The sequence below is a fragment of the Phodopus roborovskii genome, unplaced genomic scaffold (assembly GCF_943737965.1).
Source record: "Phodopus roborovskii unplaced genomic scaffold, PHOROB, whole genome shotgun sequence".
NCBI lineage: Eukaryota > Metazoa > Chordata > Mammalia > Rodentia > Cricetidae > Phodopus > Phodopus roborovskii.
In genome coordinates, this window is record NW_026126448.1 from 11020681 (window position 1) to 11047696 (window position 27016).

The following is a 27016-nucleotide window of genomic DNA, read 5'->3' on the forward strand; positions in this document are numbered from 1 at the left end:
TAAAAAAAAAAAAAAAATAGTTGTGAACAGGTTCTCCCTATGTACCCCTGGATGGTCTGAACGCCATATTGTGGGCCAGAATAGCCTTGAACTCACAGAGTTTTGCCTACATTTACTTCCAAAGTGCTGTGTGTGTGTGTGTGTGTGTGTGTGTGTGTGTGTGATGTGATGTGTACAGGTTTCCAAGGAGTCCAGAAAAAGGGCATTGTATCTCCTGAAGCTGGAGTTATATGCTGTTATGAGCTTCCAGATTTGCTGACCGATTTGGACGTTAGAAACTGAACCAGGATCCTATGGGAAATTACTGGAGTCTCTCAACTGCTGAACCATCTCTCCAGCCACCTTCTTACTGAAGTCCTCACAAAGCAAAGAAGCAGTTTTGTGGAGAGACTTTCACTAAAGGTTGTTTGGGAGAAAGTCAGTTATAGGTGGGTATGGAATAAGCAACTACTTAAAATGGTTATTAAATATTATTTCCCAAAGCCATTCTTGCTACAGATAATGTATGATGGCTGTCTTGAACCAACTGTCATCTCACTTGGGTTCACATTCCTCCTCTTATTCTTTGAAGGAAAGGAAAAAATCATTCTTTTACTCAACAAATTCTTACAAGAAACAGATAGGAAACTTTTTGATTCTTCTGAACACTGGAGTAGTAGATCAGGGATGCTAGCAAGGCCAAGTGTGCAGCTCCCACTAAGACATCCCTCTTGTCCATCTCTACTTTCTTCAAAGAACAGGTTTCTCTCAAAATGTTTATATTTTTAATGGAAAATGCTTGTTACTTTATTAATCAGAATAGTTTATTACTCTATCCAAAATCTTTCCATTCTAGCTAAGCCTCAAAGAATTTACTTTCATAGGTGTACAGTTCATAAAGTATTTTCCTAAGACAGATCCATCAGACTAGATATCATCTTAGCCATCTTTTAAATATTTTATTACTTTATTTTATTAAGACAGGGTCTCACTATGTAGCCCTGGCTGACCTGAACTCACTATGTAGACTAGGTTAGCTTTGAACTTAAAGAGATCTGCCTGCCTCTGCCTATAAATGCTGGGATTTGAGGAGTTGCAACATTCTGGCCCAGAGATTTTAAATATTCAATGATGCATATGTGTACTTGTATGTGGATGTGTACACATAAGTGCAGGTGCCCTTGGAGGCCAGAAGTGGGTGTCCAAGTTTCTGGAGCTTGAGTTATAGGCGGCTTTGAGCCACCTGACACCTCTTGTTTGACAATCACACTGAACCAACCTCACTGGGATGACACGCACATGCCATGAAGCCTGAGATTCACAGTTCCCATACTATTTTTGTGGCTTTGGCAGATTGCTTAACTTCTCCATGCTGCAGTATTTCATCTATGAAGTAGAAATTATAGCAATGCTAAGAACCAGCTTTGCAGGATTGATGCAAAGCTTTACTGACCTAATACTTCTAACATATCTAGAACAACTCTTAGCACATAAGGAATGATAGGCAATTAATACCTGCTGCTGAATATGTCTGGCTTTTGGCATTATCAGTCTATGATAGTATTTATTTCCTGATCTGTTTGTGGTCAGACATAGTCAATGGGCCAAGCAGAAACATGTCATTTTGGGGGGTTTTTTGTTTGTTTGTTTGGTTGGTTGGTTTTTTGAGACAGGGTTTCTCTGTATTGCTTTGGAGGCTGTCCTGGAACTAGCTCTTGTAGACCAGGCTGGTCTCAAATGCACAGAGATCCACCTGCCTCTGCCTCCCAAGTGCTGGGATTAAAATTGTGTACCACCACTGCCCGGCTCAGAAATACGTCATTTTTATGCCTGAAGCCTTTATTTGCTGCTTTGGCTGAGACACACTATCCACAAAGGTCAGAACAGTTGTGACTATAGAAAACAGAGCCAGTTTCTGATCTCTGTAAGGGCAACCTTTGAGGTTCCAGACTGGGCTGCATAATGATTGCTTGAATTTGTTTCAAATAGGCAAGAGCTCTCTGCTAGTCCACAAAAGATAGGAGGTGATGAGTAACAGAAAAGCCTTCTTTGTGTTAAGTTATGAGTTGTTTTCTCACCAAATTGTAACTTAACTAATCCTACATAAAAGGGTTAGTCAAAGCCAGTTATTGTGCCTGTGATCCCAGCACTTGGTAGGTGGAAGCAAGCAGATCAGGAGTTTAAGGCTAGCCTCAGCTACATAGTGTATATTAGGATCTCCTGGGAGATCCTGTTTCAGAGAGAGAGAGAATCATTAATACTCAGGTATATTTATTCATTCATTCCCTTTGTGTTTGTTTTTGTAGCAGAGTACCTTGCACCATGCCTGGCTCAGAAGTCAGTTTTCTCTTAAGTGGCTATGTTAGAGTAAACACTGCAGCAGTAAAATGCTCAGAGCGCGACTCCAGAGGCACTGTGGGTGAACGTTTTTGGACTATTACCACAGGGAGCTTTCCATTCCTGCACCTTCTAGCTAAGAAAGCAAACCTCTTGAGTCGTATATTGAACTAAAATGGTTTCCAACCCACTGGTTAGTCAGACTACCACTTTAGGGTAATACTAATTAAATGGCTTTGTCATTAAGCAAACTGGACTAATTTTCTGCTTTCCTGTCATCTCCGTGTTAGATGTCACAGTAAGTGGATTCTGGATCTCCAATGAACTCATGGCCCATTCAGCCAACTGCAGCCACTTTTCTTTGGATGTAGAGAATTTGCCATGACTTAGCAGAAGACTGCTCTGCCAGCCTTGAAAATGTGGCTGTACATAAACCAGCTGTGAGCCCTGCTTTCTGGCCCTTCTTTCTGTCTAGAATTCCCATCTGTCCACTTCCACAGCCTGACTCTGAGAAGTGCCTTTGCTGAAGGTGCCTGACAGGACAGGGTCAGTGCTCTTCTTAGTGGCGCTGTGTCCTGATGTTCACACTGCTTGGGATTCCAGCAGTCATTGGTCCCTTCCAGACAGAGAAAGGTGCCCCATTATCTGTTTACACATTGTATTCTAGACTCCAAACTTTCCTCCCTGCTTGTGGACAGTCTCATGAAGACTTTCTTGTGAGCCTATTGGCTGTCTTCCTCCAAAATTGAAGCCCGGGCTCAATGCCAGGACCAGGGAACCTAATGGGAATGGACTTTGTGCTAGGCCAATCTGTCATTCTCCTTACAATAAATTGAGTCCCCCATCTATCAAGCGCCTTTCTCTGCCCTAATTTCACTAAAACCCTCCACAATTATTTAATGACATGGGTGCTGGGAGAGGAGGCTGGACCAGCTGTGTGTAACTATGGCACAGCAGCTCACTGCTGTCACCGGGCCATGCTGATCTTGCTTGCATTATCTCCAGCTACATGATAGTACGGACAGCATCTGAGAGCACTCTCATTTCCCTCTGAACTGTATCAATAGCTCCTGCATTGTCAGGGCCTTACAAAGGACTGGGTAAGCACACCTGGCCTGCTGGGAGGGACACTGAAGGAAAGGAAATCACTCCACACCGCAGTTTATCCGCTGTAAAAAGCAAAACTGGTGGGGGGGGGGGGAGGAGGTAAGGCCAGGAGTTTCCAGAAAGGAAAAACAAGTCACATGTAGAAGGTCCAGAAAGGAGAATAGCACAAAATTCTCAACAACAGCTGTGGAAACCAGGAGACATGGAACAGTGCCTCCAAAATTCTGAGAGAAAGAGTTGCCAACCCAGAATTCCAAGCTAGCTACCCAATCTAGAAGCAGTGTGGAAGAGGGCAGTTTTTTGTTTTGTTTTGTTTGTTTGTTTGTTTGCTATACTTGCTTTCAAAGTTGTACCTCCCCCTGTGGCTGTGTTCTAACACCTCCCCTACACACACACACACACACACACACACACACACACACACACACACACACACTGTCTCTGCCATCATCGCTCCCTGGGCCCCAGAGTCTACAATGGAGAGCATCAGCCAGGTCCCTTGCAGGCAGGTTCCTGGTTGTGCTCAGCCATTAGCCAACAGGAGGAGCAGGCAGCAGACCAGAATGATGCTGAGTTATTTATTTCTCTGCTTTCTTCCTGCTGCCAGAAGCACTTCCTTCCTGTACTGGCCGCCAGCATTCCTGTGAGGAGTGCTTCTCCCACAACTATAGCTCTTACCATGATCTTCCAGAACCCCGCCCCCCCCCCCCCCCCCCCCCCCGTTGCTCCAGAGTCTGAGGGTAACAGCTTTTTGGTGAGGCTGCCCTCAAGATTTTGAGGACTTTCCTTAACTGCCACTTTCAGACTGGCCACGAGCTCCTGCTCAGATCCTTGCCAAGCCACCTCCTAGGCATACAACTATCCAAAAAAGACAGAACAGTCAATACAGAGAGATAAACCAACTGTGGAAAACAGAGATACAGGCTCTTCTCAGTGATATGAAGGTCAAGCCCAGGGTGAGGGACCTGTGGCAGAATGGACCAGCAGAAAAGAAGCTTTGGCATAGACAATGCCAAGACTGGGAAACTGACAGACTAGCTAATACGTTGGAATTTATTAAGAGGTGGTGGTGGCACACACCTTTAATACCAGCACTCAGGAAGCAGAGGCAGGCGGATCTCTGAGTTTGAGGCCAGCCTGGTCTACAGAGCTATTTCCAGGACAGCCAGGGCTACACAGAGAAACCCTGTCTCAGAAACAAAGAAAGGAAGGAAGGAAGGAAGGGAAAGGGGGGAGGGAGGAAGGAAGGAAAAGGAAGAAAGGAAGGAAGAGAGAAAGAAATAAACTCTTGGCCAGGTCAGTGTTGATAGTAATTCCAGCCCTCTAGGGGTACAGGCAGGGAGAGTCCAAGGTTTGTGCTGCACAGAAGCATAGTGAATTTGAGGCCAGCCTGGGCTACATAGCAAGACCCTTGGTGAAACTGGGGAAGGAGAAAGAAAAAAGAAACACCCTCCCCACCCAAGGATTAAGAGATGAATTAATCAGGGGCTGGAGAGATGGCTCAGCAGTTAAGAGCACTGACTGCTCTTCCAGAGGACATGGGCTCAATTCCCAGTACCCACATGGCAGCTCACAACTGTTTATAACTCCAAGATCTGACACCCTCACACAGGCATACATGCAGGCAAAACACCAATGCACATAAAATAAAGATAACTCAACTATTAAAAAAGAGATGAATTAATCATAGAAATTAAACACTTCAGCACAGAGTGATCATTTGGCTCCAGAGAAAACAAAGGCTTAAACATCATAGAAAATCTATCCAGTGATTCCAATGGTCAACATGATATTATAGACATTATCATCACTCAACTATATCAGGAAATCATTGGAGAGGAAGTCTAGGGATAGAATAAAGAAATTTTTGTCATCTTGTAGGGCAGAAAGGGATAAACAAAGATGGAGAGTAAATAAGAGTAATTCAGCAAACTGTTTATTCAAATTCCTCAATTACAAAAGAAAGCTCTATAAGAGTCAAAAACAGTTACTTCAAAGGAGTGAGCATCTAGTGGGCAGGGATGCGATTGGGCAGTACTGGCTGATATTATAAACCCTGTACATAGAATCTTGGGGTTTAAATTTATTTCTTAAAATATTTTATGTGTGGGAGTGTTTTGCCTGCACATATGTATGTCTGTCATATGTGTCCTGACACATATGACAGTAGATCCCTTGGAACTCCAGTTACAGATGGTTGTGAGCTGCCATGTGAGTACTAGGAATTAAACCACAGTATTCTGGGAGGGCAGCCAGTGCTCAATTCCTCAGCTATCATTCCAGTTCCATTGAATTGTTTTTAAAACAATTTTTTTTTTTACAAAGTCAAAGGACAGTTTGAGAAAGTAAGCTCTTTCCTTCCCTGCTGCGTGGATCCCAGGGACTGAGCTCAGTGCTCAGGCTGGAGGTGGGCACTTTTACCCACTGAACCATCTCACCCATCCTTTTCAGTTTCTTACTTCTTTTTGTGTTTGGGTTTTGTTTGCTTGTTTTGAAATAAGGTCTCAAGTAGCCCAGGGTGGCCTTGAATTTACTATTTATGAATATGACTTTGGACATCCTGATCCTTCTGTCTCCACTTGCAAATGCTGGGATTATGGATGTGAGCCACCAAGCAGGCTTATTGTGCAGTGCTGGGCTTTGAACCCATTGCTTTGTGCACTCTAGGCAAACTCCCTACCAATTAAGCTACAATCCTAGCTCCAAGTTCAAAAACCTTTTAAGTGGAAATGAAAAGAAATCAAACTGGGCTTGAACAAACAGTGGTTAATTCTCACTGAGTGAGAAATTCAGAACCAGGGCAGTTGTTTAACTGACTCAGCTCCCTGAAAAGGAGCACCAGGGTACTATCATCCTGCTCTGCCTTGCTTATGTTCAGTGATCCTCAAATGATTCCCAGATGAGCAGCATCATCATCACATGGAAACTTGTTAGTAATGGAAGTCCTCTCTCCAGATCTATCAAGCAGACCCTGGGCTATATGAATCTCAAAGAGAGGGAGAGAGAAAGGGAGATGATAGATAAAAGGATAGATAGATAGATAGATAGATAGATAGATAGATAGATAGATAGTATGAAGAAGAAGAATGGAGGATGGATGCATGCATGCATGGATGCATGGATGGATGATAGATATACACAGAAGAGGAGGGGGAAGAAGAAGAAAGAGAAGAAGAAGGAGGAGGAGAAGCAGCAGCAGCAGCAGCTCAACAGCCAAATGGCTCAGCAGGTAGAATATTTGCCACTAAATGTGGTGACCAAAGTTCAATCCCCAAGACCCACATGCTGGAGGGAGAGAATTGATGCCTGAAAGTTGTCCTCTGACTTCCACGTGCACATTGTGGTACCCATATAACCCACCACCACACACACTTTATATACATACAGGATAATAATAATAATAAAGTTTAAAGGAAGGTTCTTCACCTGACTAATTCTGTTCACTAATGATGATGTTTGGGCTGTTTCCCATTAATTCTTGAGCTCAACCCTTTCTTTAGGTGCTGTGTTCCTGAAATATTCAGCTGAGTGGCCCCAGTAGACCTGAAAAGAATGTCCTTGGTCCTGAAATTAAGGTGGGAACCTCCCATGACTCGTTGGTCGGGGCTCAACTTGCCCAAACATATTTCACAACTGGTTTCTGAGCAGGAAGTGGCCCAGATTTGCAAATCACCATGCATACAAGCTGCACAGTCCTGCTCTCCCAGGAAACAGATGTGTCACCCATCAGCACCACCACCACCACCACCCCCTTTTTTTTTTTTTGTTCTCAAAGATCAAGAGAGTACAACTTCCTGGGCCTTTCCTGCCCTGGCCATAGGCTTACACCATGCCATCATGGGGTAGGAACCTCAGATTAACCTCTGCAACCTTTGCTGATCTCAAAAAAGGTATGATGGTCAGATTTCAATCTGTGGCTCCAGTGTTGACTTATTGGCTGTTTGGTGATCCTGTTACCCCTACTGAGAGCCTTCACTAGGAAACAGGTGGCTTCCTCTTATTTATTTATTTTATGATACATATTATCTCTGCTTTATGATACATATTAGCTCTGCTTTATCAGAGCTGATCATGGTAGTGTGAGCTTGTAGTCTCAGATATGTAGAAGGCTGAGGGAGGAGGATTGCTTGAGACCAGGAGTTGGAAACCAGCCTGGGCAACATAGCAAGCCCACAATTCAAAAACCAAACCAACAAGCCTGGGAACCTGATGGCTGGGGAATTATCAGCCTGTTCAGACTGCAACTGATTTTAAAACAAAAGCCTTCATCATTAGGAATGTGTATTTTAGAGAAAAAGCTGAGGCTGTAGATCAGGGATCAGTTGCTAATACGATCAAAATGTCAAAGCATTCCCGAGAGAAAATGCTTTTAAGATTAAGTGTGTGGCACACATATCCCCTCAGTTACCTCATTGGAAGCCAAAAGTAAAAATGGTTGTGGACCGTTGACCCGTGTGTTGGCTTGAGCCTGCTTTCAGTACCCAATGCTTTTACTCTCATTTCTAATGAATCTGTACTTTCCCTTGAAAACAGACAGGCTATCTAGGTTAACAACAATGGCACATGCCTGTGGTCTCAGCACTCAAGAGGCTGAGGCAGGAGGATCACAAGTTCAAGGATTCCCAGGACTACATAACCTTGAGCTACACAGGGAGACTCAAAATCCAAAAGGAAGAGGCGACGAGGGGAGGGGAGGGGAGGGGAGGGGAAGAAAACAAGGCCATCATCTAGGGAAGAGCCATAAAGAAATCTGATGGAGGGAATGACCATGACATACACAAGGGACCCACAAGGTTACTGAGGATTTCATACCAGAAAAAAATACTGGAATATGGACTGAAGGGGAGAGAGTACCAAATGACAGGGAATGCACTCCTGCAAATCCCACACACAGGCAACTACACAGCTGCACGTGTGTGCTCCTTTCATGCTGTCTGGGCTGGGGCGGGGGTGGAGGCCCATGAACCACAGGGCATTGGCCATCCCTAGGTCCTAAGCCTTGTTTTGAAACTGTTTGGGGCTGTTTCTTCCACTTCCTCCTTCTGCGTGGGACCATCTATCCCCGTTCTCCCTTGTCCATCCCAAAGCTGTGTTTCTAGCTCCATGCATCCACAGAGAGTAAAGTATAGTTGGTGTGTCTCATCCAACACATAACACAGGTCAGTTCGATGATGAGATTTGATGTTCTTGTCCTGAAGAGACTTAGGATAGACTGGGTTTTAGTGGACTGAGGGTAGGCTCCAGGAATAATTACGCACCAGAGAGAGGCTGGCAGTAGGCAGAACAATGGCCCTCCAAGCATGCTTATGTCCTTAGTCCCTCAGAACTTGTGAATCAGACATATTAAATTAAAAACATAGAAACTCTATAAGAGGAGATAAAGTTAAGGTCAGCACAGGAAATGATAGAGTAACTGATGGGCCTTATCTATGTTCCTGCCTGGGTCCTTCCATGTGGAAGAGAGAGGCAGAGGGGGGTTTCACTATAGCTGGACCAGTGAGATGATTTGGAAGGTAAAAGTGCTTATAGCCAAGCCTCATGGCCTGAATTTTGTCCCCTGAACCCACATGGTGGAAGGAGAGAAGAAATCCCTAAAAGTTGTCCCTGACACAGGAGCTGTGGTGCATGCGAGCTCGCACACATGTATGCATACTCTAATAATTAAAAAAAAACATTTTTGAGAAAGAGTTTCTCTGTATAGCCCTGTAAAAACAAATTTTTATTTTATTTTATTTTATTTATTTGGTTTTTCAGGACAGAGTTCCTGGCTGTCCTGGAACTCACTCTGTAGACCAGGCTGGCCTCGAACTCAGAGGTCTGCCTGCCTCTGTCTCCCAAATGCTGAGATTAAATATGTGTGCCACATATTTAATGTCAGAGAGATGTAATTTTGCAGACTTTGAAGATGGGCACCTTGAATGAATGCAAGAAGCTTCTAGAAACTAGAAAGGATGGAAAATGGACTTATCCCTAGAGTCTTGAGAAAGAATCAGAAGCTGCAAACAGAGATACAATGGACATCCAAGAGTCTGGCTAAGCAGCACACAGCTGGTATGTGGCCCAGTTAGTACAGAGCTTGCCCAGCACTCACAAAGCCCTGGGTCCCTTCCCCAACAGCACTTAAAACCAGGTGTGCTGATTCCAGCTCATGGGAGGAAGCAGAAGGACCAGGTGACCAAGGACAGTAATGTAGTAGGGATGGAGAGAACTGAACGGATTAGGAAAATGTGTGTGAGAGGTGTAGACACTGGGTGTGGGGAAGGAGGGATGGAAGAGTTGAGGCTGCTAACCATTTTTACCTTAACTAATAGGGCAAAGGGTGAAGCCACCTGTGGACTATTATTTTAACTAGGCAAAGTGTGTTACATTTGTATAGGCTGCAGAATATTACTTAAACTGTCTAAAGGTGTATTGCGGTAAATAAGGATCAGGATAAACAAATAAGCCGAATAGATGTTTATTCAGGGAGAAATAACTTACAACCTAGACAGATGAACACCAGGAAATTCAACCCGATCCTCTCCTGTCCGAGTCACGCCAGAAAGAGAGCGCCTTCCTGGCCCCCTCCGACCTCCTTCCTCAGGTCACCTCCGCCCATAGCTCCACCCCCCAATGGGCGTGGTCAGTGCTACAGAAGGACTACCTCACTACAATTCCCCTTTTAGTCTAAAGAAAAGATTTAGGCTTAATACAAAACTATATACAAAACAGTGAATAACAAGTGTGCTCTAAGAAAAGGAAAATCGAGAACAAAATGACCTACATATCTAGTCCTAGGGTGAGGGCATAATGGAGTTTACAATAGAGTTGTCCTAAGCTGGAAAACGTAAGTCTAGTACCTAATATATCTAACTAGGAAGAGAGAATAATAGTTGTGATAGTTTAATCTTCAACCTCATCAAGACCTGAGAAGGAAAATAACAATACTAGAGTAGACAGGAAATGCGGATGGACAACTTCCAAAACGGTGCAGCAAGGACAGAAACAGCAAGCCACCTGAACAGTCACCCTAGGTCTCACAGCGATGTTGGTACACCCAGATTTGGCTAAGGCCAAGAGAACTTGACAGACCACAACAACAGCAGGGAAATAGAATGGCTGTCTTACCCTGACTTGGCAAGGTCAAGCAGTCTTCTATATTTGTCTCCTGCAAGCACATAGGACTGCATGTCCAAATCAGTGGTCAAGGTGGGGGCAATTCTATGCCCAACAGGCCATTAGCTGAGGCGAGATTGAACTCCAGCAGGAGCAACAACAGTGTCCAACATATTTTCGGGAAAATGCACGGTGCTGTCAGGAGCAACAGTGTCTCATGTCAATGGAGTACTAATATTAAAACATTTAAATGCCATGTTCTGCATGTCTATGAAGGATTGAAGATTAAGCATCTATATCTGACTAATCTCATAGGTACAGGAAATGTGAGTGAAGATAATCTGTAATACTCGGGAACTTAGCTAAAAAGACTGATTAAAACTTTCCTGAGTAAAGCAGGAACAAATACTTAAACAATATAACTATTTACATGTACCTACATGTAAATCCCTAAAATAGAGGTAGAGTATAAGTGCCAAGACAAGAGGTAGAACTATAAAGGGCAGCAAGATAAATATCCCAAATTGTATCAATATACAAAATGTCTTGAATACAGGAAAAGTATACATACATAGAATATGGTAAAAAATAATGTGCGTAAATATTATAAGTGGAAACATTTAACACAATATAACAAAATATAAACTTAATTTTACATAGCTTACCACATAGGAATACATAACAATGTAAGCTGTAAAATACTATCTCATTCATACTCAAATTCTCAAGGAAATAGGCTAATCTACTTATATCCCCTCTAAACCATACCTTTACCCACCATTCCCTATTCCTGTCTAAAAGATAAACCCGAGTGTAAGCATCACCCAATCCCAAATAACTAAAACCAACCCAAAGACGATGACTATTATCCCAAAATTCCAAGGGTAGGGAAAGGGGGCGTAGTCATATAAAGATTACTTCCTGCTGAAATGGGACGATGACTGCTCCAATGGATCCTGTAGGAAGAAAATTTTTAGCAACCAAATTTCTCAATAGAACTGGCTGTGACATATGTAGTTAGGCACTGTGTGGCAGAAAATTCTTGACTATAGTTCTATTTGAAACTGGCCAGGGTGTAATAAAAAGGTGCACCATTACAGCTAGCTAGTCATGAGTTGTCTCGAGCAAAACAGTCTCAAACCGGTTTTAGGGTGATGTTTGTAGTTCCGATGCATCAGGTTGAGTCAAGTGGAAATGATGATGTGGGGCCCCATCTTCTTTCCGGAAAGTTCAAAGACTGCTGTTAAGAATCGTTATTATTCCTTGTGGAAAAGTTACACATCAATATTAAAGTAAAATTTTCAAGTTTTAAGGTATGCATTAGGGAAAGACAACAATAAGCATTAAAAGTATGTGAGAAAATTAGGATTTCAGAGAGAAAATTGCATAAGATATGAGTCCCCAGATTTTGTTTCTTCTGCCTTACACCAATTGGCTTCTTGATTTAAGGCAGAAACCATGAATTTAATCTTAACAACATGCTTGAATTTAGAGAAGGAAAGCCAAATCCAACTCCAAAGCCAGCATTGGTTTACAAAATTTGGGACTTCAGGAATACTAGATAATAGAGAGAAATAGATTTCTATATAGAAATAGTTTACTACAATTAAATATTTTTTTTTTTTTTTTTTTTTTTTTTTTTTACCATATATCAGATTCTGCTTCCTTAAGTGATTGTTTCTGAAGAGCTGTCTTCTCTTCTGTAGGCACCTACATGTTCAGTGTCTTTTGGCTGTTTGATGATAGGTTTTCTCTGTTTTCCTGTAAAAACAAGAACAGAACACTTCCCCTACCTTTGAGAGGCCTCCGCACACCTCATAGGACCTAGTTTGTTGGATGACTTGTCATTTCTCTTCATTAAGATGCTTCTCTTGTTCAACTCGGATCTTGATTAACTTAGATGGTATCCATAGTTTTTCTTCTCCTGTAGATACAAATGCAAAACCCCTACCCCAACGTAACACATATCCTGATTTCCATTCTGAGGTCAGTACATCCTTGAAATACACTGGCTGATTTAGTTCAGAAGTTTTTTCTATCGTCCAATGTCTTTCTGCAGCTGTTTTTCCTTTTTCATCAGCATTAAGAAAGTTTAATGTTAATAAAGCATTATGTAATCTGTGTTTGGGTGTTTTGGTTCCTCCTGCCTGTTTATGGAGCATTTCTTTTAAAGTACGATTGGATCTCTCAACCACTGCTTGTCCTGTAGGATTGTGTGGTATACCAGTTATGTGCTTTATCTTGTAATACTCAAAAAACTCTTTCAATTTGCTGGAGACATATGCTGGAGCATTGTCAGTTTTTATTTGTGCAGGTATGCCCATAATGGCCATTACCTCTAAAAGGTGCGTTATAACAGAATCAGCCTTTTCAGAGCTCAGAGCAGTAGCCCACTGAAACCCTGAAAATGTATCTATAGTGTGATGTACATATTTTAATTTTCCAAATTCTGCAAAATGAAACACATCCATTTGCCATATTTCATTCCTATTTATACCTTTAGGGTTACTGCCTGGTGGTAAAGGAGTTTGGTTATAGAATGAGCAAGTAGGACATTTCCTTACTATTTCCTTGGCTTGTTCCCAAGTGATAGAAAAATCCTTTTTTAAACCTTTACTGTTCACGTGGTGTTTCTTATGAAACTCTGAGGCTTCTAGCACACTTCCTATCAATAAACGATCAATTTCATCATTGCCTTGTGCTAGAGGACCTGGCAGACCCGTATGGGATCTGATGTGTGTTATATATATAGGATGAGTCCTCTTTCTGATAGTATCTTGTAACTGTATAAACAATGAAGTTAATTCTGTATTGTCAGGAATAAATTCTGCAGTCTCAATGTGTAAAACGACTCTCTCTGCGTATTGAGAGTCAGTAACTATGTTGAGGGGTTCTTTAAAATCCATAAGTACCATGAGAATGGCATACAATTCTGCCTTTTGTACAGAATTGTAAGGGCTTTGAACCACTTTGCTAATATTTCCTGATTTATATCCTGCCTTACCTGATTTATTTGCATCAGTGTAGAATGTATGAACTCCAGAAATAGGTGTTTTTCTTACAATGCGTGGAAGAATCCAAATCGTTTTCTTTATGAATTTGATTCTCTCAGTTTTGGGATAGTTGTTGCTAATTGTTCCCAAAAAGTTACTGCAAGCTCTCTGCCAATATTCGTTATCTTTCCATAAGGAAGAAATTTCCTCATTAGTTAAAGGTACTATAATTTCTGCTGGGTCCCTTCCTATTAGCTGACGAAGTCTTAATTTACCTTTTATAATCAAGTCAGAGATCTTTTCTATATATGTTTTCAGTTTTTTATTCTGTTTATGTGGTAGGAATATCCATTCTAATATGATATCTTCTCTCTGCATCAAAATCCCTGAAGGATATTCTCTAGATGGTAATATAACCAGAATACAGTCTAGGTTTGGATCCACACGGTCCACATGTGCTTCTAGTATCCTCTTTTCTACCCATTCTAATTCCTTCTCAGCTTCAGCTGATAGTATTCGTGGACTATTCAAGTCCTTATCTCCTTTTAGGGCCATTTTCAAGTTTTTCAAATCATGCCCTTCTACTCCAATTATGGTTTGCAATTGAGAAATCTCTCCTAGTAATTTTTGAAGATCATTAAGAGTCTGGTAGCGATCTCTTCTGATCTGTACTTTTTGTGGTCTAATTTTCTGTAGACCTATTTTATATCCTAAGTAGTTGATAGACTCTCCTTTTTGTATTTTTTCAGGTGCAATTTGTAATCCCCAGCGAGGTAAAACTTCCTTTACTTTCTCAAACATTTTTTTCTAATATTTCTCCTTTAGAGTCAGCTAACAATATATCATCCATGTAATGATAGATTATGGATTGTGGAAACTGTTTACGAATTATTTCTAACGGTTTTTGTACGAAATATTGGCACAGGGTGGGGCTATTTAGCATTCCCTGTGGCAAAACCTTCCATTGATATCTCTTCACCGGTTGAGAATTGTTATAATTAGGTACCGTGAAGGCAAATTTCTCTTTGTCTTGTTCTTGTAAAGGTATAGTGAAGAAGCAATCCTTTAAATCAATAACTATAATAGGCCATTCTTTGGGTATCAAAGAAGGCAAGGGCATTCCAGGCTGTAGAGAGCCCATTGGCTGGATAACTTTATTGATGGCTCTCAGGTCTGTAAGCATTCTCCATTTACCAGATTTCTTTTTGATCACAAATACAGGAGAATTCCAAGGGCTGGTTGATTCCTCAATATGTCCAGCATTTAGCTGTTCCTGAACCAGGCTTTCTAAAGCTTCTAACTTCTCAGAGGTCATAGGCCATTGTCCTACCCAGACAGGTTCCTCTGTTAGCCATTTTAAAGGTAGGGCTTTTGGTTCCTCTGTTTGTTCAGCATTTGTATTTTGTTTTTGTACTGCCTGGATATTTGGTCTCTGTCTTGTATAGTACTTAACAGTATTCTTTCCACAATCATGAGGTCGTCTATGGTTCCTATCTAATACAGGAGGAATGTTAATCTGTGTATTCCATTGCTGTAATAGATCACGACCCCATAAATTTATCACTACATCAGCCACATATGGTCTCAACCTCCCTCTCTGTCCTTCTGGTCCTATACAGTCAATCCATCTCGTGCTTTGTTTTACCTGAGCCAGGGTTCCAATCCCTAAGAATTGAACATTTACCTCATGCAGGGGCCATCTTTGAGGCCAAGATTTATTAGATATGATAGTTACATCAGCTCCTGTGTCCACCAGACCCTCAAACAGTCTATTATTCATCTTAACTATCAATCTAGGCCTATGACTATTTATAGCAGTTTGCCAAAATATACGTTTTTCATTTCCTTCTGTCATGTTTGATTCAACTTCCGTCACTAGTTCGTCATCCAGAGCAGTATGAGTTTTTATAATAGGCACAGAATTTTCTAATTGTCCTGTGGGAGATTGTCTTCCACTGTGACTGGGAATGTTCGAACCACCTGTGACGTGGGGGCCTTCGAGAGGCCCCCAAGGAGTTTCCCGATGGTAAAGGGTTTCCTTGCTTGTCTCTGGTCGATCTACACTCATTTGTCCAGTGTCTGCCTTTGCCACACCTTCTACATAACCCAGGAGGCTGAGGCCTTCTGTTTGATTCATTCCTGGGGGTGTTACTTCTAGGGAAGCTTTGCCTACAATTTCTTTTTAGATGTCCTATCTTACCACAGTTATAACATCTGACATTATGATATCTTTTCAAACCTTTGGGGATGGCTTCTCCTACCCAAGCTTCTAAGTCACCATAGTAAGGAACTCTGTTATCTTGATATCTTCTCTGACCTTTAGATATGGCTTCTCCTATCCATGCTTCAGTCTTATTGTCATTATACTCAATGTTGCCTGTATATAGGACCCATTCATCCAAGGGTGCTGATCGCATTTTTAAAGGCCAAAGCACCTGTTTGCATTGAGGATTCGCATTCGTATAAGCTAAAGATTCTATGAGTATTCGCCTAGCATCTATGTCTGCTATCTCTAATTGTACTGCCCTAGATAATCTTTCTAAAAAGATACTAAAACGTTCTCTAGGTCCTTGCTTTATCTTGGTATAGGGTTCTATCCTCTCTCCTAATTCATGAACCTTATCCCAAGCATTCAAAGCTGCTGTACTGCATAGAGACAAGATGTGTTCATCATAGGCAGCTTGGGTTTCTGGGTCAGCATAGAGACCCTCACCAAGAATTTTATCTTGGGGAGCTTTATACCCTTTCTTTAAGCCCTGAAGTTCAAGAGCTTTTGCTTCCTCTCTCCATAAAGCCCTCCATTCTATTTGAGAGGCGCTTTCAAGGACAGCTGATATTAATTGATCCCAATCCTTAGGGGTTACCTTGTTATTCCATGCCCATGATTCTACTAATTGCTTCACATAAGGTGAATGCATGCCATAAGAGACTACTGCTTCCTTTATACCTTTTAAATCTTTCATACGTATTGGTTCCCACTGATATGCAACGACACCTTTTGGATGTTTCTTCGTTGCTGGCTTTTCATGAATAGATACAGGGAAAGCTCCCCTGACCCTAAATGGTGTGGAAAATTTTAAATCTTTTTCATGCCCTATTACCTGTAGTTCTTCTTCTGATGTATCAGACTGAAGGTCTTCTAAAGCCTGAAATCTATTCACCATTGTTTCTTTGAGTGTCTGAACTTCTTGAATCAAATAACTTTCTAGAGACTTCATTGTATCAGTCAGTTTCTTACTTTCTCCAACTACAAATGATTCCATGTTTTTAATCTTATCATCCTTAGATATTATCTGAATGGCGTGTAAACTGCCTTCCAGAAACAATGTTCTATCTGCTAGCTTGCCATTATCCTCAGACATGGAAGAGATTCTGTCATCTAGTCTTTCTATCTGATGTTCCAGTTTTTTAAACTTATTAGTAGCTTCCTCCGACCAGGAGTGGGCTGTTTCTGCTAGTTTGTTAATGCATTGCATTGTTTCTGTTCTGGTTATTGAAGTATCTGACATTAAACAAATTATACCTTTCAGCTCGCCAACGCCATCTTCAATATTCTGAATCTTTCTTTCTATATTTTCTATGCTTTGAATTCTATCATTTTCAATGTTTCGAATCTTTGTCTCTATGTTTTGAATTCCATCATTTTCAATGTTTTGAATCCTTGTCTCTATGCTTTGAATTCTATCATTTTCAATGTTTCGAATCTTTGTCTCTATGTTTTGAATTCCATCATTTTCAATGTTTTGAATCCTTGTCTCTATGCTTTGAATTCTATCATTTTCAATGTTTCGAATCTTTGTCTCTATGTTTTGAATTCTATCATTTTCAATGTTTCGAATCTTTGTTACTAAGTCTCCCATGGTTTGTACAAGTTCCTTATTGTTTGCTGTAATCTCAAACCATTTCTTTAAGAATATCATGTTAATGATGAAACCCATTGCTATTACAAAATAAAAGTATATATTGGTCCAGTCATAAGTTTCTTCTGCTAAAATCCCTTCTACATATGAAGTAAAATAATTCCTAAAGTTCTGCATAGTAAAATTATCTGCCATAGTTATAGAACAATTTATCTCAGATTTTATATCAGCTTAAATTGCAAAGGATGTTACAATTACCTTAGGTGTAATTCTGCTGTCCTGGAACTTTGATGCTTTTAGTTGTATATCTCAGCTTGTGGTAGCTACGCCTGGAGGTGTGTCATCAAATAGCGCCTAGCCGCCCAGGCTCGTCTGATCCCGGTTCCTGTAAAAAGTTCTTAACAAACTATGGCAAGCAGAATTTTGTTAAAAGGGGACTTTTGGAGTTACTTGTAACACAAGACGAAACGCGTGCAAGCCGGGCGGGTGCCGCCGGGCGGGTGCCGCCGGGCGGGTGCCGCCGGCGGGGCCGCCGGGCGGGTGCCGCCGGGCGGGTGCCGCCGGGCGGGTGCCGCCGGGCGGGTGCCGCCGAGAGGCTCTGCGCGAATGCAAAGTCCCGTGCGGAAATGGGCAAAAAATGTTAAGCGGTAAGTGCCTTCTCAGGTCTGCTTTAGCGGCAAAGATCTCCTTTGCAGTAAGGAAGAGGCAAATGTCCCAAAGCTGTGGTGAGTCCACCTGGTTAAACCCTGCCTGTTGGGGAAGGTGGGGGAGGGGGGTGGCTTCTGCCGCCTGGGGGGCAAAACCCAGGTAAATCCCGCTTCTGACACCAGATATTGCGGTAAATAAGGATCAGGATAAACAAATAAGCCGAATAGATGTTTATTCAGGGAGAAATAACTTACAACCTAGACAGATGAACGCCAGGAAATTCAACCCGATCCTCTCCTGTCCGAGTCACGCCAGAAAGAGAGCGCCTTCCTGGCCCCCTCCGACCTCCTTCCTCAAAGGTGTGTTACTTTTGTTTACGATGCATTTGTTTAACAATGTAAGGATGTGTTTAATTATGAAAGATGTGTTGCATCTGTTTCTTCTTGCCTGCCTAATTTGCCTAATTGGTCTAATAAAGATCTGAATTGTCAATAGCCGGACAGAGAAAGGATAGGCAGGGCCGGCAGGGAGAGAGAATAAATAGGAGAACCCTAGGCTTGAAAGAAGAAAAATGACAAACAAGAAGAGAGAGGGTGAAGCCAGGGCCCAATCACTCAGCCAGCCACAGAGTAAGACAGGAAGAAAGACATAAGAATAAAAAAAGGCAAAAAAGCAACACATAGATAAAGAGAAACAGGATAATTTAAGTTAAGTTAAAAAAGCTTGCTAGAAACAGGCCTAAGTTGAGGCATTTGTAACAAGGAATATGAAGTCTTCTGTGTCTTTATTTGGGACATGGTGTTAGCCCTCCAAAAGAAAAAGCCTGGTACATCCATTGACTGTGTAGGCCACACAGGAAGAGGAGTAGGTTTCTGGGCAGGAAGATAATTTCATTCTACACATGGGGAGTTGGTAGTACCTGTGGGACACTGCAGAGGCAGTTGCAGAAGTAGGTCTGGGGCTCTGGGAAAAACAAAACAACCAATAATTAAAGCCAATGTGGTGGATCAGATGGCCGGGGGAGAGGGTTGAGGGTGCAGCTAGTTGGGAGGGTGCTTGCCTGGCATGCTCAAAACCCTGACTGGGTCCCATCCCAGCACAATATGGCCCAGGCACGTGGTACTTCTCTGTAATCCCAACACTCAGGAGGCAAAGGCAGGAGATCAGAAGTTCAAGGTCATCCCAACTACATCCTCACCTAGGGAGTTTGAGGTCAGTCTGGGCTACATGAGACCCTGTCACAAACAAAACAAGCAAACAACCAACCAATATATAAGGCCACTGAGGTGGCTCATTGGGGTAAAAGATCTTGCTACGTAAGCTGGTGAACTGAGTCCACATACCGGTGTAAGAAAAGAACTGACTCTACACTCTATAGTCACATCACTCACACACATACACACACACACAGTAATAATAATAATCAATACGTAAATGGTTTTGGAAGAGCATGACAAGTAAAAAGAGAGGGGCAGGACAGACCTTTGAGGAAGAGCCAAGCCAGGGTGTGCAGAGGAGAAACTCCTAAAGGGAACAACTGGAGAGAAGGAAATCAAAAGAACAGAGCTAAGGTGCCGCTCTGCAGTGGTCGGAGCTGGCTCAGGACCAGGGAAAAAGCAGATGCAGCCTGTGGGAGGGGCAGACAGAACCAGAGCTGGGGGTGGCTGTTCAGAGATGGCTGGAGAAATCCGATGTGGTGGTGCATGCCTTTAAGTTCAGTACTGGGAAGACAGAGATAGATGGAGGCTAGCCTGGTCTCCATAGTGAATTCCAGGCCAGTCTTGAAGAAAGGGGAGGTGGAAGCTGTTGATTGGTGTTTGGTGGTTGGGGTGTCTCCTGAGCATGAGAGATAGCCACAGTCCAGGGGATCGAAACTGCTGGGAACTAGGCTCAGCTGAGGATGGGCAGCTGATCCCAGGAGGGATCTTGCTCTTCTCTTGTAATGTGTGCGTGCGTGCGTGCGTGCGTGTGTGTGTGTGTGTGTGTGTGTGTGTGTGTGTGTGTGTATTTTTTTTTCTTTTGAGGTAAATGTAGGAGGTATGCCTGAAATCTCAGCCCTCAAGACGCTGAAATGGGAGGACTGTAAATTCTAGGCCAGCCTGGGCTACACAACAAGAAATTAAAGCTGGAGGAATAGCTCAGTACTTGAGAACACTTGCTGCTTTTGCTAAGGACCAGAGTTCAGTGCCCAGCACTCAGGTGGGCAGCTCACAGCTGCCTGTGAGTACAGCCAGGGGACCTGATGGCCTTTCCTATCCAGCAGGGAAGAGGGAGGAGCTACTGCCTTCTGAATGCTCACTGCCAGCCCTGCTCCCTACCTTTGCTTACCATGTGCCATGTGGGTCTGCTTAAAATAACCATCTAAAGCTTCCGGGGCACCGTGTTAAATATGCCCCGGGTGTAAAGAGGGGCTGATGTGCACACATTCTACACTTTACACGTGAGGAAAACGATGACCAAAGAGATGAAGTGAGTTGCCTGAGGTCATTCAGCCAATACATAGTAGAATGAGAATCTAATTCTATTTGAAGCCAAATTCCAAATTCTTTTTAAATTGTCTTTGATTATGCATATGCTTAAAAATTATGTTTATATGAAGTTCTGGTGTGTTGTGCACATGTGTGCCCAAGGAGTCTAGCAGTGGGCTTCAGATCCCCTGGAACTGGAGTTACAGGAAGTTGCCAGCTGCCCAGTGTGGGTTCTGGGAACTGAACTTGGGTCTTTTGTGAAAAGCAGCAAGCTTTCACTGGATAATAGTGACACTTGCCTTTAATTCCAGTAATCAGAAGGCAGTGGCACACAAATCTCTGAATTTGAGGCCAACCTGATCTACAGAGAGAGAGAGAGAGAGAGAGAGAGAGAGAGAGAGAGAGAGAGAGAGAGAGTTCCATGGATACACAGAGAAATCCTGTCCAAAAAAAAAAAAAAAAAGACAGCAAGCTTTCTTAGCCTCAGTCATCTCTCAGCCTCAATTCTGATTCTCAAAAGCCATGATCTTTCCTGAAACTGAGTTCTTTTTCAAAGATACACACACGGAGACCAGAGAAGAATTTTTAGGACTTGGTTCTCTCTTTCCACCATGTGGGTCCCAGAGTTGAGATGCTGATCCTCAACCTTGACAACAGGTGGTCTATCTGCTGAGCCATCCCAGCAGCTCTTCCCAGGAGTGTTCTCACAGTTTGGCTTCTTCCTCTAGAGCTCCTGAGAAACGGGCTTTTCTTTTTTCTTTTCTTTTCTTTTTTTTTTTTTTTTTTTTCTTTTTGGAGCCAGATGAAGGCTTTTATTTTGGAAAATACAACTGAATTAGGTTTGGAGGGGCCAGAGGGGTACTCCAGATGGAAGATTCTTCCCAAGGTTGCCAGAGGGCTAGGGCTGATACTCTGGTGGTTCTCTTATTCCCTGCACTGTGCCATACTGCTGTCTCCCCTGGACAGCTGCAGAGCACTGGCTGGCAAAGGCTCTGGTGGCCGTTCACTTGGGCAGGATATCAGAGGACTCCGACACCAGCTTCCCATTGCCGGTTTCAATCTTCTTCACAACCACAGCCTTGGTGCGACTGTAAGTGCTGGAGCCCCCGACAGAGCTGAAGCTAGGCTGGAAGGAGCTTGTACCATAGCTGAAGCCAGGGCTGGTGAGTCCCCCATAGGCTGAGTTCAGCCCTCCTGAGTAGCCACTGGTGGTCTTTGTATGGATACTCAAGTTCTGCATTCCAGACTCCAGCCTGCTCTCCTCGCCCTCCAGCAGCTTGAGGTAGGTGGCGATCTCAATGTCAAGCGCCAGCTTGACATTCATGAGCTCCTGGTACTTGCCATGTCCTGCTTGGCCTGCTGCAGGGCGGCCTCCAGCTGGGCCAGCTTGGCATTGGCATCCTTAATGGCCATCTCCCCACGTTGCTCAGCATCAGCAATGGCAGCCTCCAGGGTTGCTTTCTGGCCTTGGAGGCCTTCGATCTCCGCCTGCAGGCGGCTGATGTTGCGGTTTATCTCAGAGATCTCAGTCTTTGTACGGCGCAAGTCATCCCCATGCTTCCCAGCCAGGGTCTGCAATTCCTCATACTTAATCTGGTACATGCTTTCAGCCTCAGCCCGGCTGCGGTTGGCGATGTCCTCATACTGGGCACGGACTTCAGCGATGATGCTGTCCATGTCCAGGGAGTGGCTGTTGTCCATAGACAGCACCACAGACGTATCTGAGACTGCAGCTCTCGGATCTTCTCTTCATGGATCTGCAGAAGGAAGTTGATCTCATCAGTCAGTCCTTCCAGTCAGGGCTCCAGTTCCACCTTGTTCATGTAAGCTTCATCCACATCCTTCTTGATGAGGACAAATTCATTCTCCATCTCTGTATGCTTGTTGATCTCGTCCTCATACTTATTCTTGAAATGCTCCACCAAGCCCTGCATGTTGCCAAGCTCTGCCTCCAGCTTCAGCTTCTCCTGGCCCAGGGCTTCCAGTTGCCGATGAAGGTTGTTGATATAGCTCTCGATCATGTTGTCCATGTTGCTCCTGCATGTCTTCTGCTGCAGCAGCAGGCTCCACTTGGTCTCCAGCATCTTGTTCTGCTGCTCCAGGAAACATACCTTGTCAATCAAGGAGGCGAACTTGTTCAGGGATTTAATCTGCTCCTTTTCCTGGGTGCGCACAGCCTGGATGTTCGGGTCCACCTCCAGCTTCAAGGGGCTCAGCAGGCTCTGGTTCACCGTGGCTGCTATGATACTTCCTATACTAGCCCCGCCGAAGCCGCCCAGACCCATGCTGGTACCCAGGCTTCCCCGGAAGCTGCTGCCGCTGCCCACCCGGGAAAAGCTGGAAGAGCTGATGTGCGCACCGGGTGCACTCGAGTACGAGCGGCTGCTGAAGGCCCGGGGTCCGGAGGTGGACACCTTGTAGGACTTCTGGGTCACCCTGATGGACATGGTGAAGTCTGGAATGAAGGCAGTGAGCTGTGAGGTTCGAGAGCCGAGCAGAGCAGCTGCTTCTAGGCCGTGGGCGAGAAACAACTTACTCATCAGCGTGACGGCTGCAAGTGGTGACCACGAGGTGGCGCCAGAGCACCAGCCAGCCTGATTTGGATCCTGAAGTGTCAGGTCTGTCTTCCTGCTAGAGGTGGAAGAAAAGTCTGGGAGATTGGCCAGTTTAGAGATCTGAAACACTCCTAGAGTTTCCTGGGCCTCGCATCAAACAAAAGATTCCAAGGAGTCTTCTCGGAAAATCTAGAACCAGCTAAGTAAAAACTTGTAACAGGCTTGTGGTTCCTCGGCCCTCTTGATCTCTGTCATCTATTTTTGTACATAGCCCATCAGGCTGACCTGTAGGCAAACCTGTGGGGGCATGTGGAAGTCCACTATGGGAGGCGCTGTCCTTGGGCAGGTGGTTCTGGGTTGTATGTTCTTCTAGGGTCTCTGAGTTCAATTCCCAGCAACCACATGGTGGCTCAGAACTGTCTGTAATGAGATTGATGGCCTCTTCTGGTGGGCAGACATAACATGCAGTACAGAACATTGTATACATAATAAATAAGTAAATAAATATTTTTAAAACAAGTTTTAGATCATCTTTGGGTGTGTTGCAATCCAAGGTTAACCTGGACACATTAGACTGTCAAAAAAAAAAATCCAGAATCCAGTTTGGTAACCATGGGGCTGTAGGCAATACAAAATGAAGAATGGCTGAATAGCTGAAGTGAAACATGAATGAAAGCTAGAACTCTGGAGCTGGAGGGATGGTTCTGACATTGAGGATTGGGATTTGGTTCCCAGCACCCATGGCAGGCAGCTCCAGCTCCAGGGAATCAAACGCTCTCTTCTGGCCTCAATAGGTGTGTGTCTCCCATATGAACATTAAAACAATTCAGTTTTAAACACTTCATTTGCTGTATTATTGGACTCCAATCCTAAGAATAAAAATATTATGGTTCTTGTGGAAATAAAGCATCTTGTTCATATTTCTCAGAGAAAAAGAAAAGGATGGACTATTTAAAGTAAAATATGAACAGCATATGACAAGTTTAAAAATGAATTCAGAAATAAGATATGCTAAAAAAAAAAAAAAAAACAGTATGATGAATGCCAAACATGGTGACACAAACCTGTGGACAAAGCTTCTGTTCCACCTGGTCCCGCAGCCATTTAGCCCCAATAAACACACAAAGACTTATATTAATTATAACCTGTTAGGCCAATGGCTCAGGCTTCTTACTGGCTAGCTCTCTCTCTACCCAAACCTGTAATTCCAGCACTCTGGGGGTAAAGGCAGGAAAATCAGAAGTTCAAAGTCATCCTCTGTGACCAAGTGTGAGGCCAGTATTGGCCTCGGGAGGAGAGGAAATAAAAGGAGAGAAAGGAAAGAAAGGCAACTGGAGAAATGGCTTGGCGGCTCTCTCATAAGCCCTGGGTTCCCAGGACCCACGTGTCAGCTCTGAAGTCATCTGTAACTCTAGTTCCAGGGAATTTGGCACTCTCTTCCAGCTTCTGATGGCACTAGGCATACAAATGGTACACATACATACCTGCAGGCAAGGCACCCATACACATAAAATAAATAAATCATAAAAAAACCCACTAAACCCAGCTATGTCACAGAAGTGTTAAAAACTGAAAGAGCAGCCAGGGTGGTGTCACTCACCTTCAATCCAGCACTCGGGAGGCAGAGGCAGGTGGATCTCTGTGAGTTCAAGGCCAACCTAATCTACAGAGCCAAAACTACACAGAAACACCCTGTTTCAGGGAAAAAAAAATAACAAAAATATTGAAAAGCAAATCAAGACCCAAATATATTCCGTTTAGAAAAAAAAAAACTTTAAATATAAAATACAAATAAGATTGAAGCAAAATGATAAAAGATGATATAGTGTTAAAAACATGAAAGTTTAAGTGACTAAATTGATATAAAAGTAGACTTCAAGTCAGGGAGTGTTGCCAGAGACTTACCATCTGAATGAAGAATTCGTCAAAAACACATTCCAAATGCTAATGTGCTTAGTAACAGAGCTAGAGCTACAACATGGCTTCTTATGGTTTCTATTGCTGCGCAGAGACACCATGACTATGGCAACTCTTATTAAGGAAAGCACTTAGCTGTGGCTGGCTTGCTGTTCAAAGGTTCAGACCACTGCCATCGCATGGCAGCACAGAGGCACACTTGGGGCTGGAGAAGAAGCTGCAAGCATTGCACCTGGATCTGTAGGCATCAGTGATAAAGACATTCCAACCCCGCTGAGACACAGTTAGTTCCTTTAAGAAGGCCACACCTCCTAGTCCCTTCCAAGAAGTGCCACTCCCTAATGACCAAGCATTCAAACCTATGAGCGTCTGGGGCCATTCTTATTCAAAGTACACAAAGTACACATGCACAAAGCAAAATTGACAAATGGCGGCTGCTCACTTCAACACCACATCTGCTAAACCTGGAGTGGCACAGAGATTACTGTGGTGCCCGTGGAAGGATGGCATGCACATTTGTGAACTGCTTCGTTAATTTTGTTGTTTTGTTTTCGAGACAGGGTTTGTCTGTATAGCTTTGGGGCCTGCCCTGGAACTCACTCTGTAGACCAGCCTGACCTCGAACTCACAGAGATCCACCTGCCTCTGCCTTCTGAGTGCCGGGATTAAAGGTGTGTGCCACCAGTGTCTGGCCAGTGTTATGTATTTTTTGTATATCAGTTAATGAATCCTGGAGACAGAACTGGCTGGTGACTTCACCTGCTGAGGTATCTTGCTGGCCCAGATTCTTTTTCTAATTTTAGTTTTTTTTATAAATTTTAAATTATAAACAATCTTATGTTACATATCAATCCCAGTTCTTTCTCCCTCCCATCCTCCCATGTTCCCCCTCATCCCATCCCCCATTCACTCCCCAGGGAGAATGAGGCATTCCATGAGGGATCATCAAAGTCCATCAAGTCATTTGGGGCAGGGACTAGGTTCTCCCCCATATATCTAGGCTAAGAGAGTAGCCCTCCATGGGGAATGGGCTCCCGAAGTCCATTTGTGAACTAGGGATAAATACTGGTTCCACTGCCAGAGGCCCCATAGACTGCCCAAACCTCCTAACTGAGACCCACATTCAGGGGTCCTGGTTCTGTCCTATGTTGGTTCCCCAGCTGTCAGACTGGGGTCTGTGAGCTCCCACTTGTTCAGGTCAGCTGCTTCTGTGGGCTTCCCCAGCGTGGTCTTGACCCCTTTATTCATCACTCCTCCCTCTCTACAATTGGATTCCAGGAGTTTGGCTCAGTGTTTAGCTATGGGTGTCAGCTTCTGCTTCCATTAGCTATTGAATGAAGGCTCTAGGATGGCATGTAAGGTAGTCATCAGTCTCATTATAGGAGAAGGGCATTTAAGGTAGCCTTTCCACTATTTCTTAGATTCTTAGTTGGGATCATCCTTGTGGATCTCTGGACATTTCCCTAGTGCCAGTTATTGTTTATTTATTTGAGACTTTATGCCCCTATGAGCAGGACTCTGAGGACTCCACAAGAGCTCAATTTTTTTTCTTCTGAGGCTGTATACCCCTTTGGGGTGAGGATCTGAGGAGTAAACAAGAACCCAGAATAAAGGGAAGTTTGTATTTATTGGGGAATCACTCACAAGTAACAAAGCAAGGTAGAACACCGATTAGGTTTTTTGTCCTTAGCAGCTGGATGCTGCCATCTGCCTTCCCAGCACAATGCAAGAGACCCAGTGCTTCTACCAGCCCACATGTACCCTCCGAGCCCTGTCCCAAAGAGGCTGGTACCTTAAAGACTATTGGCTTGAAGAATTCCCGAAAGACATCTTAAAATTATTTTCTATCTTATGTGTATGTTATTTTGCCTGCCTGTTTGTCTGTGCATGGCTTGCATGCTGGTGCTCTAAGAATCCAGAAGAGAACATCAGATCCCCTGAAATTGGAGTTAAAAGTGGTTATAAGCTGACAGATAGGTGCTGGGAATTGCACCCAGGTTCTCTGCAAGGGCAGCTGGTGCTCTTAACCCCTGAGCCATCTCTCCAGGTTTGTGGCA

General features: G+C 43.5%; 1 pseudogene; it reads right to left on the bottom strand.

The window, feature by feature from the left end:
- Positions 1-21459: 21459 nt before the first annotated feature.
- LOC127225289 (keratin, type II cytoskeletal 8-like) lies at positions 21460-22959 on the bottom strand (annotated as a pseudogene).
- Between the last annotated feature and the right edge of the window lie 4057 nt (positions 22960-27016).